At 39.8% G+C, this 14,305-nt stretch overlaps 1 long non-coding RNA gene across 1 annotated transcript in view; it reads left to right on the forward strand.

The window, feature by feature from the left end:
• Positions 1 to 14,305, forward strand: part of LOC134321074 (uncharacterized) — a 62,287-nt gene that overhangs the window by 14,533 nt on the left and 33,449 nt on the right. The window lies entirely within an intron of this gene.

Genomic DNA, 14,305 nt, shown 5'->3' on the forward strand with positions numbered 1-14,305 from the left:
CAAGAACCAAACCTTATCTTTAGTCAAACCATGTGGCACCAATGCTACCTGTTGTAGCCAGCCTCAGTTCTAGACTGAACTTGAGGGATGCAAGAGGATGCCTCAGTTAAAAAGAACTATGGGGACAAACACCCCCCGTCCCGTCCCGTCCCCCCCCCGTTAAACTTATTACATTATCCCCATTCGGATTAATGTCATATTACTTTCTTTAGTTTTACACTATGTTGTAGAGTAGGAAAATGTTTAAGTAGGGGAGGTAGCCAAATGAAAGTCTTGGCAGCAATGTTACCAACAGAAGTGTAAACTTTCTCCTGGCTGCTTTTACACGTGCTAAATACTTGAACCCTCACTGCACGGCAGCAGTTTTATCAGTAATCTCATGTCCTACCTGCATTTTGTCGTTCTGTTGCGGCAAAGCTTTTAAAAAGGAAGATTATTTTCCAATTTGTGCTAAATCTTCGTGGTGCAATTGCATTACAGTGAAGTGTGACATGTTTTTGATTACATGTCTCATAGTTACGTGGCAAAGTCTGGATTGTCAATGCCTTACACTTTCAGAAATCTGGCAAACTTTGGGTTATTTTTATTGATTTATTGATTTATTTTTATTGATTATTTCTTGATTGGCCAATCTGTTAAAATAGTATGCTTTATCAACATAAATTTATTAAATACATAAAAAATACCTGGCACTGCTAAAAAGTATATAAATGCTAACAAAATAAATCAGATGTAGGAAATTAAATATGCAGGAGGTTTAAACCATTAAACAATAAGGACTGTATTACCGAATGTATACATTAACTCAACATTAATCAAAATGGTATAATATTAAAAACTCTGTCAGGCTGCACAAAGAGCAAAGAAAAACAAAATGGCAAGATGCAGGGCTGTGTTTCAATCTGCACACGAATGCAGTGTGCTCAATAGTAGCCCCGCCAGTGGTCAACATCTACTTTACTTCTTTGCTCCATGTCCAGCCTGATACAGAGAGGTTCGTTCTGATATAATCATGTGAATGTGACTCGTCTCATCCGTTTTATTAATTTCCATCCTCAGTTTTTTCAGTTTCGCTCAAGTTTTAGGGGACTGTCAGGGCCGAGGCAAATCTGGGGCGGCTGAGAGAGGGGGGTGCTGCAGCCCCAGCAGTCCCAACGGTCTCACCCTCCTTCCTGTGTCTATACTCCTCCATGCAGAACTGCTTTAAGTCAGACACAGTGCTTGCTTTTTTTCTTTTCTTTTTGCATGAACTGTTCATTTTAGATCTTGCCACTTGCCTGTAGATGCTTTGACTAGGCCACTCTAATACTTTAATTTTGTTTCTATTTAGCTATTCACTTAGCAACCTGTTTTGTATTTTTATTTGTTTTCTTCTGCTGCATAACCCAATTACGCCTCAGCTAATAGACAGATAATCTTGTATTCTTTATGTTTTCTGGTAAAGATCTGGGGATGATTGAAGTGTCTCTTCTTCTGCTAATCTCAGATGAGTATTGATGTTTCTTGTGATTAGCTGTAACACATGCCTGGGCTGTCCACAAGATCTTAGAGAAGAAATGTTTCTTTAAACCAGTCGACCCTTTTCCATTGTTTTAATACCCAATTATGATTCCTGCACGCCCATCGCAGGTGCTTTCAAAGGTGTATCGGAGTTTGACCTACCTGCATCTACATAGCCCTGTACACAGGCTGCTATGGAGTGGTCTGTACCAGATGTCGTAGCCTTTATGTTTCCTGGAATCTTGGCTGCCCATCAACCTTCCAGGGGTTTGTGGCTTGTCCCTCCTCAGACCATTGTTGGTGGGTACTTACCACAGCTGCCTATGAGCACCCTTGGCTGTTTCACCCTTTCCTCCCCCTTCGGACTGGTATGATTTCATTTAAGATGTCTTATCAGTATTTTCGCTCTTACCATAGGCTCAAGGCAACTAGGTGTGTAAACCACATATATCGGGAATTCTTCATGTCAAACAACCATTGGGGCAGTACAGATGAGCTGGTTCTGTAGAATTGTGAGATTTTCTTTATCAGTAACTTATTGGAGGTTTTGGTGCAGCATAAATATGCCTCGTCATGCATGAGACAGCAAATCTGTGGACTTTTAAAAAAAGAAAAACTGTAACCAGTAATATGATGTTTGGAGTTAATGAATTAGTAAATCTCTTTCTATAATCTTATGTGATTGTATTAATATTTAATCAAATAAAGTGTAAAAATAGGCTAATATAAAGTTTTGTTGTCAAGACGAGAACTGCTACGCTAATTTAGTGAGCTATTGGTACTAGCAGTGTGGCTAACGTTATATTACTTCTGTGCATTTAATCCACATAATGGCTCAGAGAAAGGGGCTTGCAGCTCCCTGATAATAAATGATGACAACAGTGCTAATGATAGTGGCTTAATTCAAAATATGAGGTAAAGAAATTTGAAATAATGTGCATGTCATCAAATGCGTGCACTTAAGACTTATAATGCAATAAAGTCTAATGACTGAAGAATATAAGAGAGATATTAAAGCCTCTTATCAACCCCCTTAATTAAATCTGACTGTATTCAGTAATATACTGATAGAGCAATGTTTTGTGAATGCTTTAGTGCAGTGGTTCTCAAACTGTGGTGCACGAGGTGGTACGCCAGATAATCTCAGAAAAGTAATTACATGCACCGAAAAAATAAATAATTTAATAATTATAAATAAAAAAATAAAAATAAATAAAGTTCTTATAATTCTGTTTTAATAAAATCAGTTTAATTAAAACGAATGTGTTTTAAAAATATTCGGGGCTACGCAGCCACCGTACTTCATTACGTCTATACTTCACGTTCGCGGTTTCCATCTCGAAATTTCAGAAAAGTTATCAGTAAAGTTATCAGTAGCTCTCTCGCTTTTATCAGAGCAGATCTGCGTTTGAATCTCACTGATCTCGTTCCTGACATCACGAGGCTGCTCCGCTAAACAGGCGCACTCACTGAAATGATCAGTGGTAACTGCAGATATACTAGTGATGAGTCGTTCGCGAACGATCCGATTCTATTGAACGGATCTTTGAAATGAACGAAAGGAACCGAGTCTTTTATTTCTGCGCAGTTCTAGACCGTAATCCACCCATTCAGCTTCACATCAGTAGAGGAAATTAATCGTAAATTGTAATAAGAGCTGTTTATTGTCGATATTCAAATCCGAAACACTAAGTATCACGGAGAGCGAGACACACACACACACACACACACACACACACACACACACACACACACACACACACACACACACACACACACACACACACACACACAGAGAGAGAGAGAGAGAGAATAATGGCAAATAATTGAGAAATAAACTTGTTTAATTGTGTTAAATCTGATTATTTCATGGCGCTTATGTTTTAAAGCAGAAACAAACACGGTCACATCTCTGCACAAGAGAGGATTGTTCTGAAACTTAATGCGATGCAACCACAGTACATCTCTAGTTTTTTTCCTTTTGAAGTAACTTTTTTTTCTCGTTTAAGTGTTGTTTGAATTAGGAATACATTTAAGGCAAGGTAGCAAAATTTGATATTAATATCGGGGGTGTCTTATAGTTTACCCAGTAGCGCCTCCCGAAGAACGAAGAGCCATTTCTTTGAACGGCTCTTTAAAAGGAACCGAGCCAAAAGATCCGGCTCCCTTCAAGAAGCCATAATTCCCACCACTAATATATACACACACACCTAATTAATGTGTGCCATGATGAGAAACATAGGTGGTACTTGGAAGTTTTGGTTTGATAATGGGTGGTACTTGGTCTAAAAAGTTTGAGAACCACTGCTTTAGTGCAACTAAATCAAAAGCAAAAATGAATTGAAACGTTAGCTTAGCCCTAGCCCTATTAAAGCAGACAGTATAGTAACCAGAAAATTCTAAATTAATAATAAAGCTTAGACATCCGTTTGTAGAAGATCATACAATAGTAATCTTATTTTCAGTGAACCCAACTATTGTATACATCTACAAAAGAAAATCTATATTTCATATTGTGTATTCATATATGCAAAACCTTTAGCTGGCCAAGAACAGTCTGTGTTCTAACAACTCAGTACAAAGAATTTACAGAAAAGTATTGATCCTTTAGGCAAATACCCTCACAAACTCCTCAATATCCAGGCTATTTGCTATTGGCGGCTGTTTTTCTTTATTGACCAGTTTTTTTTGTCTTTCATGCAGTGTTGTGTGATAGGAGGAAATAGGAAATTGTGACAGTGTAGAAAGAGCTAGCAGATAATTGCACTGGTTATGGGTGTTTTATCAATATCAAGTGAAAGCTAGCAGTCAGTAAATTTGGTAGTGGCCAGTTCCATTTTATTTATTTATTTTTTGGAATCAGAAAATGATGCATTATAAGTTTTCTTACCAATTTAGGTTTATTAAATGTAAAATACACAAAAAGATGTGCAAAAACAAAAATCAATTAGTTACAGGGTAAGCTAATTGAGATTAGCTGCCACTAGTTAATGGCTAATAAGTTTATAAGGCAAGCAAGAAAATGATTGAAAGTAAGAAATATTAGACAATACACAACCAATCTACAGTCTGCCAGTTTATATGTCTCAAAAAGACAATCAGAAATAAGCAAAGAAATAACTTTACACTGAACAGCAAAAACATGGGTTGTGAACGTGGCTCAGGGACAATGGCACAAATTAAAGAGAAAAAAATAGCCCTTGTTTGTTTTGTGCTGGGGGGGGGGTCAAAGAAGACCCCCTCCTCTTCCAGCTCCAGCACTGGTTGTAGCGATGCAATTAACCTTAAATGAAGCTTATGTTGGGTTCAGTGCTGGCAGGCATGTGCTATCAAAGGCTTTAACTATGCTAATTATTTGAGGGACTTGTTTCTGCAGCTTTACCATGACGGTGTGAGAAAGGTGAGAATATCGCCATGGAAACGCTCTGCAGGCCGGAGAAAGGCAGTGATGGTTGTTGTCAGTGTTTCACATTTTTAGAAGTCAGCCTTTCACACTGGAATATGCATCTACATGTTTAATCTACCTTGGATATTTTTTGTAAATGTTAGATTATACACATCAGCAAAGCAGCTTAATGTTTAGTCATTTACTAAAGTGTCATCTAGGTTAAAACATGTAATGATGGGTAAAGTGCCTTTATTTTTGCATCTCATCTCACTTTTTTAATTTTAGATTTTCAAAAAAATTTAATACTAAGAGAAATTTTAAACCCTTAGCAGCTTCAACTACAACCAAACAGCTTTGACAATTAGAAATGAGTCTGGTGCATTGCTGTGGAAAGGTTTGGACCCATTTATAATCTATTTATTTTAGCCATGTTTTTAGCATAAATGGTTTTTAAGTCATGATTGTGAGTTGGACATGCTGAAGTTTTTTTTTCTTTAAGCTATTAACAAGTGCATGTTGCTTTTGTGCTTTGACTTGTTGTTTGACCCAATTGCTCCTAAGCTTTAGATTAGAGATGCATGAGTACCGATACTAGTATCGGGTATTTAACTTGTACTCGTACTCGCAAACGAGACTCCGATACTAAACATCCGATACCGTGTGCCTAGTGCACGTTGCTACGTTATGCCTGGTTCACACTACATGATTTTTGCCCTGATTTTCGCTCTGCGACTGGTCGGCGCTAGATTTGCCGGCTCGGGAGCAACTCAGAGTTCGCTCGGCGATCAATACTCGGCTCTCGATCACTAAGTCTGAACTATCCAACAACTCGATCTGACCTGCTCTCCGACCGCTCGGCGACCGGATCGAGTTTTCTAGCACGTCAGATATCTGATCTTAGATGTGCGACTGGGAATGAGTGACATGTCGAACAGCCAATGAGAACGCAGGATACAGTGTGAGGGGAAACGCAGGAGAGGAGTGTAAACCGTTGGGACAGGGGGATAATATAGTTTATATCAGAATACACCGGCACACACACACGTTTTACAGTATTTCTGACCTGATCGTTCTCTACAAAACATAACAACAAAACACCAACATTAACCTCCAACTCACTACAGAACAATCCATGCTATTCGTGTTGCCAAATCCACTCAGATTCATTTATTTTTCCTCCTTGATTTCATCACGTCAGCGCACAAACACTTTGATCACTCGCTACTTGTTGACGTGCATTTTTGGACGTGGTATCATTAAACTTCTCGTCACTTCTCACGTGTGTTTTTGTTTAAAAAAAAATGGTATTCTAAATAGGTATTGGTATCGGTATCGGCAAGTACAAAAATACATGTACTTGTACTCATACTCGGTTGGGAAAAAATGGTATCGATGCATCCCTACTTTAGATGATTGGAACTTTTACTTTAGTATTTTCTGCTAGAGAACAGAATGATTGTTTCTTTCACCCAGGCCCTGAAGCATCCACAGGCTATTAGAATAACACCATCACCATGTGTCAGAGTAATGTGTAATGTTCTTAATGCCAGATGTCATAGGACCCACTAAAGTTTAACATTTGACCTGACCTGAAGGTGTTTTGGCATGTGTGAGATTAGCCTTTACATTTATCCTTGATAGGTCAGTGATGCACTTCTGTGGAAATGTTGGTGGGTGGCCACCTCTGGAAATATTCACCACTGCTCCAAGTTAGTTCTCCTTAAAGATAATAAATAGAGAACATTTGTGAGCTACACAAGACGGGGACAGGCCTGAGTGCTTGACACCTACACTTAGAGGACAGGTGCTAGAGGGGGCATTTGGGTGACATGATTTAGGTTTTATTTCAGGATGAATTTTAGCATCCACACAATGCAAGGGGTCACTAAATGCTTGGATGGCTATGTTTTTGACCGAGTTAACGCCACAATACTTTCATTGCATATATTCACTTTACATTTACATTTTCGGCATTTAGCAGACACTCTTATCCAGAGCGACGTACAGAAGTGCTTCCATAGTGAACATTAACTTACTCAAGTACACAACAGTCCAAGAACACAATGTTCGTACATTATTTTGGCGATGTACTCTATAAGGTACAATTGCTAATTTAGTTATTATTTTTTCCCTTTTTCATTTCATAAACTGCTTTATCTTGGTCAGGGTTGTGGCAGGTCTAAATATACAAACTTAGTAAGAAAGAAATAGCAAACCTTCCTCTGCAATGTGTATGGCTCCTGACTAGAAAAATATGCCACCCTGCCTCTCTGGCTCTTATCTTCCACTCTTTAGCCTATTTATTTAATTTGTTTTTTCTTTGCTAATAATGCCTTATACATAAGCTGGACCTTTTGTACATTCCAAAGTATTTTTTAAATTTATTTCCATCAACAGTTGGCGGCAGGTTCGATTTCACCAGAAAACGCTTGGCGCAAGAGAGGTGTCCCTTGTAAAAGGTGCCAGTCCATCACTGGTTCAGAATTATTTGGTACCTTAATTGCACACTTTACGTTATACTCGCTACGCCAGCAGCTGGTTAGTCTGACACAATTATGCTCTTCATTTCGCCACTTTGCTCGACCGAATTAATGTTAAATGCTATTTCCTAGCCGTATGGAATCCAGCAGGTAGGATGTATACATGTGATTAATTGTTATATCATAACATAAGTTCAGAATTCTGTGAAAGAATGAGTGAGTGATAAATGTACAAGTTGTTAAATGACAAGCGGCAGATGTAGACTGTGTGCCCGGGAGGTGATTCTGAGCTTGGTACTGTCAGGGTCCTGAGGCGAGTGTTTTAGTAGTTAGAGAATTATGCTCATGATCTGAGAAGGACAAAGTATATATTTTTTTAAATCTAACATGAGCAAGTAAGCTTGTGAGTCCCCAGCACTTTTCAGTAAGTGGGTTATGTGGGGTGGTGGGTATTTCAAGTCTCCTTTGTGCACCCTCTAAAGAGATAAATAATGCAAAATGAGCTGCCTGCACTGCATACTAAGTTGCCATAACCAGCCGGTTGTTAAGCTTTGGTTGCTCTTATGTAACATGCAAATATGCAAATTCTTTCTAAATTACTGACATTTAAAATCAAGACATGAAATTGTAAGCAGTCTGTGGAAATGTGTCTGTTCAGTAATGTTAACTAAAAATGTCTGTAAAAAGTAACTTACTCTGATGGCGTAATAGATTTGTGTATACATTTTACAGATGATCGCATCTACATGATTTACACATTGTCACACCGAAATTGTTTCATACGCAGCATCCCTTAATTGCACACAAGGGTGGGAAAAAAGATAAACAAACCCTCTGAGTAAGTAAATGCTATAATGTTCTTGTTTGTTTTTGCTTTGGCTTGCCCAGAACCTTAATATATTATGTTATTGTTATTTATGTAATTTCTCGTATGTCGTATGTTTAATATGTACAGTGTATCACAAAAGTGAGTACACCCCTCACATTTCTGCAAATATTTCATTATATCTTTTCATGGGACAACACTATAGAAATAAAACTTGGATATACAGTGTATCACAAAAGTGAGTACACCCCTCACATTTCTGCAGATATTTAAGTATATCTTTTCATGGGACAACACTGACAAAATGACACTGACACAATGAAAAGTAGTCTGTGTGCAGCTTATATAACAGTGTAAATTTATTCTTCCCTCAAAATAACTCAATATACAGCCATTCATGTCTAAACCACCGGCAACAAAAGTGAGTACACCCCTAAGAGACTACACCCCTAAATGTCCAAATTGAGCACTGCTTGTCATTTTCCCTCCAAAATGTCATGTGACTCGTTAGTGTTACTAGGTCTCAGGTGTGCATAGGGAGCAGGTGTGTTCAATTTAGTAGTACAGCTCTCACACTCTCTCATACTGGTCACTGAAAGTTCCAACATGGCACCTCATGGCAAAGAACTCTCTGAGGACCTTAAAAGACGAATTGTTGCGCTACATGAAGATGGCTAAGGCTACAAGAAGATTGCCAACACCCTGAAACTGAGCTGCAGCACAGTGGCCAAGATCATCCAGCGTTTTAAAAGAGCAGGGTCCACTCAGAACAGACCTCGCGTTGGTCGTCCAAAGAAGCTGAGTGCACGTGCTCAGCGTCACATCCAACTGCTGTCTTTGAAAGATAGGCGCAGGAGTGCTGTCAGCATTGCTGCAGAGATTGAAAAGGTGGGGGGTCAGCCTGTCAGTGCTCAGACCATACGCCGCACAGTACATCAAATTGGTCTGCATGGCTGTCACCCCAGAAGGAAGCCTCTTCTGAAGTCTCTACACAAGAAAGCCCACAAACAGTTTGCTGAAGACATGTCAACAAAGGACATGGATTAATGGAACCATGTCCTATGGTCTGATGAGACCAAGATAAATTTGTTTGGTTCAGATGGTCTCAAGCATGTGTGGCGGCAATCAGGTGAGGAGTACAAAGATAAGTGTGTCATGCCTACAGTCAAGCATGGTGGTGGGAATGCCATGGTCTGGGGCTGCATGAGTGCAGCAGGTGTTGGGGAGTTACATTTCATTGAGGGACACATGAACTCCAATATGTACTGTGAAATACTGAAGCAGAGCATGATCCCCTCCCTCCGGAAACTGGGTCGCAGGGCAGTGTTCCAGCATGATAATGACCCCAAACACACCTCTAAGACGACCACTGCTTTATTGAAGAGGCTGAGGGTAAAGGTGATGGACTGGCCAAGCATGTCTCCAGACCTAAACCCAATAGAACATCTTTGGGGCATCCTCAAGCGGAAGGTGGAGGAGCGCAAAGTCTCGAATATCCGCCAGCTCCGTGATGTCGTCATGGAGGAGTGGAAAAGCATTCCAGTGGCAACCTGTGAAGCTCTGGTAAACTCCATGCCCAGGAGAGTTAAGGCAGTTCTGGGAAATAATGGTGGCCACACAAAATATTGACACTTCAGGAACTTTCACTAAGGGGTGTACTCACTTTTGTTGCCGGTGGTTTAGACATTAATGGCTGTATATTGAGTTATTTTGAGGGAAGAATAAATTTACACTGTTATATAAACTGCACACAGACTACTTTTCATTGTGTCAAAGTGTCATTTTGTCAGTGTTGTCCCATGAAAAGATATACTTAAATATCTGCAGAAATGTGAGGGGTGTACTCACTTTTGTGATACACTGTAACTTAGAGTAGTCAGTGTACAGCTTGTATAACAGTGTAGATTTACTGTCTTCTGAAAATAACTCAACACACAGCCATTAATGTCTAAATAGCTGGCAACATAAGTGAGTACACCCCACAGTGAACATGTCCAAATTGTGCCCAAATGTGTCGTTGTCCCTCCCTGGTGTCATGTGTCAAGGTCCCAGGTGTAAATGGGGAGCAGGGCTGTTAAATTTGGTGTTTTGGGTACAATTCTCTCATACTGGCCACTGGATATTCAACATGGCACCTCATGGCAAAGAACTCTCTGAGGATGTGAGAAATAGAATTGTTGCTTTCCACAAAGATGGCCTGGGCTATAAGAAGATTGCTAACACCCTGAAACTGAGCTACAGCACGGTGGCCAAGGTCATACAGCGGTTTTCCAGGACAGGTTCCACTCGGAACAGGCTTCGCCAGGGTCGACCAAAGAAGTTGAGTCCACGTGTTCGGCGTCATATCCAGAGGTTGGCTTTAAAAAATAGACACATGAGTGCTGCCAGCATTGCTGCAGAGGTTGAAGACGTGGGAGGTCAGCCTGTCAGTGCTCAGACCATACACCGCACACTGCATCAACTCGGTCTGCATGGTCGTCATTCCAGAAGGAAGCTGACGCACAAGAAAGCCAGCAAACAGTTTGCTGAAAACAAGCAGTCCAAGAGCATGGATTACTGGAATGCCCTGTGGTCTGACGAGACCAAGATAAACTTGTTTGGCTCAGATGGTGTCCAGCATGTGTGGCGGCGCCCTGGTGAGAAGTACCAAGACAACTGTATCTTGCCTACAGTCAAGCATGGTGGTGGTAGCATCATGGTCTTGGGCTGCATGAGTGTTGCTGGCACTGGGGAGCTGCAGTTCATTGAGGGAAACATGAATTCCAACATGTACTGTGACATTCTGAAACAGAGCATGATCCCCTCCCTTCGAAAACTGGGCCTCATGGCAGTTTTCCAACAGGATAACGACCCCAAACACAACCTCCAAGATGACAACTGCCTTGCTGAGGAAGCTGAAGGTAAAGGTGATGGACTAAACCCAATTGAGCACCTGTGGCGCATCCTCAAGTGGAAGGTGGAGGAGTTCAAGGTGTCTAACATCCACCAGCTCCGTGATGTCATCATGGAGGAGTGGAAGAGGATTCCAGTAGCAACCTGTGCAGCTCTGGTGAATTCCATGCCCAGGAGGGTTAAGGCAGTGCTGGATAATAATGGTGGTCACACAAAATATTGACACTTTGGGCACAATTTGGACATGTTCACTGTGGGGTGTACTCACTTATGTTGCCAGCCATTTAGACATTAATGGCTGTGTGTTGAGTTATTTTCAGAAGACAGTAAATCTACACTGCTATACAAGTTGTACACTGACTACTCTAAGTTATATCCAAGTTTCATGTCTATAGTGTTGTCACATGAAAAGATATAATAAAATATTTGCAGAAATGTGAGGGGTGTACTTACTTTTGTGATACACTGTATGTTTGATTCATTTTTAGTAAGTTACAATTACAGCATCTTGAGCTGAAGTTCTCTTTACATATACATGTTAGTTTTAAAATTTTTAGAAAGATGTCTTGTTACCCTATAAATAGGAATAGTTTGACAAAATCCATTTAAATGTACGTAGGGCAGTGGTCTCTTTCATAATCTGAAGAAATCCCTATCTGTAACCCAGTAAAATTTGCATGGTTGAATTTAGTAACAGAAATAAAGCTGAATAGATTAACAAAGACCAACACGAACGGCAGACGTACATTTTCCTAGCCTATAACACACCTTTGACTTAAATTGTGTGTTTTGTTTAGCCTTACATCAAGTGCTCATGTTGGCGTACCAGCTTTGGTTAACGTGCACAAAATTGTTTGTGAGAGATTGAGAAAAATGGTAGAATGAACAGCGCAAGCTGACACTGCAGAGCAGAATATTGCCCGCATTTATCCTGAAGAAAACATAGAACCATTTAAGGGTCAATTTAACCTCATATCAGTTTGGCAAAGTGTCGCCTCTGTGCTAAAGCAAAGCAAATCAACCTCAACAAAAAGCTCCTGCATTATCAAGAAATATGAATTCTGAGCTTTTCAGTTCATTACTGAGAATCTTGCTTTCCAGTTCTTTTATGTCGTACAGCAGCTGAAGAGTCGTGAATCAATAGGATCACATCCAGAACGGCCAACATTTTCAGCTGTGTTTATCTTCAGCCTCAGTGTTGACTGAGGAAGTCGCACTGGTTGAGCTCATGGCTTCTGTCATGTTAGGACGACCTTTCTGTCTCTAGTTATGATGTCACTCAGGCTTCCTCAGACTGGGTCTGGGTGACACGTTTTATAAAGCCAGATGGGGATAGCCTTTTGCAATCCCGAAAATTAACATACATATTTTCAAGTTAAACCCCTTTAGGTGGTAGACAAGAGCCTTCTATTGGGAACTTCCCCCCCCCACTCATCTCAAGTGAAACAAGGCCCAGTAGGCACTGGAAAAAACATCAAACAGGGCAACAGATAGATCTGTACTTAAGACAAAGATTGAAAAAAAATAAATCATCCAAATTATAATGTTACACTATATCTGTTTAACCTATTGATAATGCTATAGACCAGGGGTGTCAAACTCACGGCCCGCGGGCCAGATCCGGCCCACCAAGTCATTTTCTGTGGCCCGCGAGAGCTTAAACGACTGTACGATTGTTGTGATGGTTCGAGTCGTTACAGAGACGCGCTTATAATTTAATGGGACACCTGCGCCTTTAAACGGCAACCGGCGACATCGTAGTCATGGCAACTAACTTTGACCTTCGCTGAGAAGCCATGTGACTTTTACGGCAAAAGAACGAGGGTAGTAATGTAAACAATAATAATAAATATAAATAATTATCTTGCAGTATAATACCAAAGCATCGTCTGTAAGTAGTGGCATTTATATTCTCATTTGTTTGTAAATGTTTAGTGAGTATATCACAGCGTTTTAGTTACTAATTTACCGTAATTAAATACAATTGTTACCGTTATTATAGCAATTAGTATCTTTACACAAAATGCTAACTCCTTAGCGCTATTTTACGTTTGGTTAAATCTCATATTGTACCAGATGTAACACTTGACTACAGCTGTGTGCTTTTACTGTATTAAGTTCTTTATTGTTTTTATTGTTTGTATTTTTACTTCATTCTGGTGCACACAGTGTATCACACAGCTGGGAAATATATAAACCAACTGTATTCTGAAGAGAGCTGTCTGTCTGTCTGTCTGTCTGTCTAGCTGAGCAAGGGGGATAAACTATTAGTGAGGGCAGAATGATTGTCTTAAAATACACTGTAAACTCCTACATTAACTGCATCTCTCAAAATGCATGCTGATTTTGTGACCTGCAAAGTGACACATCCCGCCAGTAGATGATGTTAAGAAATATTTACACGTAATCCCAAAATGTACAAGAAGATAAGTAAGAAAATTAAGCAGAAATAGAAATTTAATGAAAATTAAAACAAGTTTGTGCTTCAGGAAGAGAAACCGGTGCGTCTCTTGTGTTATGAGGCTGCGTCTGTGGTAAAGGAGGACAATATAAATGCAGAATTTAGCCTCCAAGAAAAACAACAGACTGCAATCACAGCAGAATACGTTACAATCGGCCCTTTGGGGGCCAAAATAATGCTGATGTGGCCCTTGGTGAAAATGAGTTTGACACCCCTGCTATAGAGTGTTAATGGAACAGCCAAGGCAAAGTGTTATTAGGAACATTAAGTTTGACATAATAAATATAAATTAAACTGTAGCCAATTACATTGCTGCCTAATCCCATCATTGGGGAAAAATGCCAGTCTATCTCAAAAACCACTGGGACCAGGCTGATAAAAGGTGAAGCTTTCTCATATAGTACAGCATGCCAAACACAGCTTACAATAAAACACTTAATGAAAGACTGTGTCATTTATGACCACTAGAGACAATGTGTCATTTATGACTACTCTGCTAAGACTAGACCTTAACAGCAAAGTCCATTTCTGTTAATAACAAAACTAAAGCAACACATAATGGACATACATAGACAACAGACATAACTTTATTAAATACAACAGAATAGCGAATAAAAGACATAAGAAAATGGCCATACATTGCTAAATGTGATTGGGCTAGGTGGGAGCTCACCAATGGAATGTTACAGAAAGCCCAAAATAGAACAGAAATTGGCCTTTAAGATGAACAAACAAATCAGTACCAAGATAAGCCACAA

This window comes from Trichomycterus rosablanca, chromosome 10 (assembly GCF_030014385.1).
Source record: "Trichomycterus rosablanca isolate fTriRos1 chromosome 10, fTriRos1.hap1, whole genome shotgun sequence".
In the NCBI taxonomy this organism is placed as follows: Eukaryota; Metazoa; Chordata; class Actinopteri; order Siluriformes; family Trichomycteridae; genus Trichomycterus; species Trichomycterus rosablanca.